Source organism: Lontra canadensis, unplaced genomic scaffold (genome assembly GCF_010015895.1).
Source record: "Lontra canadensis isolate GAN:19392208 unplaced genomic scaffold, GSC_riverotter_1.0 scaffold2, whole genome shotgun sequence".
NCBI classification, from domain to species: Eukaryota; Metazoa; Chordata; class Mammalia; order Carnivora; family Mustelidae; genus Lontra; species Lontra canadensis.
The window spans coordinates 61,878,334-61,882,080 of record NW_022630996.1 but is presented as its reverse complement, the minus strand read 5'-3'; the positions used below and the strand labels follow the sequence as shown (position 1 = coordinate 61,882,080).

The window sequence follows — 3,747 nt, the reverse complement described above, 5'->3', positions numbered from 1 at the left end:
TTGTTTTGTTTTTTTACTGGAAACAACAAACTACAGGAAACTAAAAAAGGAGTAGAGTGAGAATTCCTTAAAATAAAAATAAAAAGAACATATACGATTGTATCTTCAAGAATTTTCATGGAACATTATGAGCCATCAGGTTAAGGAATCCCCATTCTCTAACAAAAACAAACTGAGAAAGGGCAATATGAAAATATTGTAATGCAGTGCTGCCCAACACAACTTTCTGTGATGATGGAAATGTTCAATTATGTCTGTGTTGTCTAATATAGAATCTACTAACCACATGAATACTCACAACATAGCTAATGTAGTTGAGGAACTGAACTTTTAAGATAGTTTAAATAGCCACATGTGGCCAGTGGTTACCAGTTGAACAGAACAATTCTAATGCCTCATGGCTCAAAACCAATGGTTTCTCCGGGGGACTTCTCTAATCACTGCTGAAGGGTGTAGAGAGTTGGGGGTGGAAAGAGAGGAAAGTTCTTAACAGATCTATTTAGTTACTTAAACAAGTTCTGAAACTCTCCACAGCTTTCAGCCTTTTTTTTTTTTTTTTTTTTTTTTTTATTTATTTTGGAGACACAGCAAGAGAAAGAACACAAGCAGGGGGAGTGGGAGAGGGAAAAGCAGCCTTCCCGCCACACAGTAGGGAGCCGATGCAGGGCTCTATCCCAGGACCCTGGGATCATGACCTAAGCCGAAGGCAGGCACTTAATGACTAAGCCACCCAGGTGCCCTTCTCCACAGTTTTCAGAGGCAGGGGCTGGGAAAGGACTCTAAGGGAGACCTGAGTATGATGCCCTTGAACTCCTGGCTAAGGACAATGGGAGTAAAAGGCCTAGGATTTGGCTCACTCAGATAGGAAAAGGCCTGTGGTGCCACACACAGAATCTGAGGCTTGGGCCATCTGTGCATGGAAATCATCGCCGTGGGGCTGGTGGGGATGCTCATTTTTGGACAGGGTTTCCAGGGCTAAAAGAGGATTGAGAGGAGGAGGGAGGACCTGAGGGCCCTTTCTGGCCACCTGCAGGCTGGATAAGCCCTTTGTTTTTAGGGAGTAAGGTCTTTTTCTTGCTTTTGAATACTTTGCTGGGATCCAGCTTGTTCGCAAAGGAATTGGTCCCTTCTGCAAGGAGGTTTGGGTTGTAGGTGATAGATTTATACATGTTGAACCAATTTTTTGGCCTGTGAGCTGATGCCATAGCTGGTGAAGGCATATTACTACTGCGGCAAGCCCAGGTGCATGATAAAAAGGAGAGAGTAAGTGGTGAAGGTATCTGTGAGGAAATGCCAGGATAATGCTCTATCCAGGAACCAGATCTCAGGGTCTCATGAATGTTGGTTTCCCTCTTTTGTAGATGAGGCAAACCTCCCCATTCATATTGCAAGGATCCAGCTCAAAAACCACACTGGGAGAATCAAAGTGAGGTTTTTCTCGCTGGTTCTCACCAGCTTCAGGTGCATCAACTTCCAGGTCTGCCAGAGTTGGTGCACTAGGGGTTGAATACACAGAAGACTGGTTGGGTTGAGTCAGGTTTGAGATGCAGTCACTTGCCATGCTGCCCAGTGGAATAGTGTGCTCATCCAGCTTCACATTCCATGTCATGTGCGGGCTGTTGGTCATCAGATAAATATGCATCACATTCTCAGGTAGCACACGGTTATTTTTTTTGTTCCCATGAGGAAATCCTATGACACTCGGCAGGTGGCTTTTCTATAGTAGTGACTTCTGTCACACCTGGGGAAGATTCTAGGCTGTGGGTCATCCCCAAGGTCACCTTCTCGTGGTGCAGCTCGCTGCAGCCTGGTGGCAGCATCCCATCCATGGGTCAGGTTCCCACTCCAGGCTCATTTCTAGTTTTCCATGTTTACATCTTCAAGTGCTCTCATTCCATTTTGCAGTTATGTGCTTCCATCTGGGATCATTTTCCTTCAGAACTCCCAGAAATGTTTCCTGTAGTGGCAACAAGTTCTCTCAGCTGTGTTTAACTGTAAACATCTTTACAAATCCTTCGATTTTGAGGCATTTTTTACTGGATATAAACTACCAGTTTGCAGGGTTTGTTTGTTTTCCTTTAGTGCTTTCAAATGTTAATCTTTCATTTTCTGCCTTCCATAGTTGCTGTTGAAATGTCAGTCATTAGTCTTTTTGATGCTTATTTGGAAGTATTATGTCTGTTTTTCTAGGTATACGAAGATTGTCAGTCTGTTTTTAGCTGAAGATTGCCTATGATGTGCCCAGTTGTGTTTTGTTTGTTTAGTTTTCTGTTTGGGATATATAGAGCTTTTTGAATGCATAGTCATATGTATTTTAATGAGTTTGGATAAATTCTTAGCCAATATTTCTTCTAATATTGCTTTTTATATTCAATATAATATTTCCTATTGCACATAAAACCTTTCTTACCTCTTTGTTCAAATGTTACTGTGTTTTACTGAGGAAATATCTCCTGATCTACTGGACTTTGCCACAACCATCATACTCTGAGCTTTCCTGTAACAAGGTCACATAATCAATTTAAGAGTTGAGAAACTACTAAATTAATGCGGCTTTCTCACATTTCATGTAATAATGTAAGATCATAATCCAACAGGCAGAGGAAAAACCAAATAACATCACTTTTTCCACAAACTGGAACAAAGTATCTGTAAATCGTATAACTAACAAGGAATTCTTACTCAGGATGCCTAAAAAAATACATAAGTTAACAATAAAAGACAGAGTCAAATGGAAAAATGGGAAAGGAGTATAAAGAGGCAATTTATAGAAGAAGGAGAATAGCCAAGAAAACATAAAAAAAATTTCAATCCCATTACTAATCAAGAAAGTAAAAATGAGAACAGTAACAAAGTACAAATTCTCACTTATATGAATGGCAATAAAGACCTCAGTAATGCACAATGTTGTGAAAAACTTCAAATATAAATTATTAGACATTGATGCCTACAAATATTTGGAGAGCAATTTGGCAAAATAGAGTAGCTCCAATGAATCAGTCATTAGCAATTTCACTTTCACATACACATATATGTTCAATGAGCAATGTATATAAATATTACTGTTTGTAATAACCAAAATTTGGGACTAAATTAAATATCCATCAACAGGGAGATGAATGCACTGTGCTATATTTATGTAATGGAATACCAGAAAATAAATGTGGCAGATCTTCATGAAACGATAGAGATTTATAGGGTATGTCCAAAACATAATAGTGAAAATGCATGATGGCAATGGATACACACGGTTTGACACCATATAAGCAACTTTAAAACACATAGAATAATACTTCATATTGCTCTGGGTTATTATATTTATAATACAAGCATTAAAATATACACAGAAAGTATACACTCCAACATCAGGAGAGCAGTTGCTTCTCATGAAAGTGAGGGGAAATAAGAAAGAGGTGCATTTTGAGTCTTGAGCTCTGTTAAAATAGAAAAAGCACCTGAAACAGACTTGGAAAACTCCTATCATGTTTTTTAAAGTAGGTTGATTATATAGTTTTCTGTACTTTTCTGTATATTTGAAAACTTTCATGATTAAAATTAAATTGTATAATTTAAGCTCTATTTTTATATTAAAAATTTTAAGCTAAGTTTAAAGGGAAGTATTAACCCTTAATGAAAGAAAACATAAAATTTTTAAAGGTTCAACCTTAGTAACAATCCTGGAAATATATATTACAATAATGATGAGATACCATTTTATTATAACAAAGAGAGATTTGTTTTTCTGTT

General features: G+C 38.0%; 1 pseudogene; it reads right to left on the bottom strand.

Annotated features, from left to right (window-relative positions):
• Positions 1-785: 785 nt before the first annotated feature.
• Positions 786-1,951, bottom strand: LOC116877933 (annotated as a pseudogene).
• Between the last annotated feature and the right edge of the window lie 1,796 nt (positions 1,952-3,747).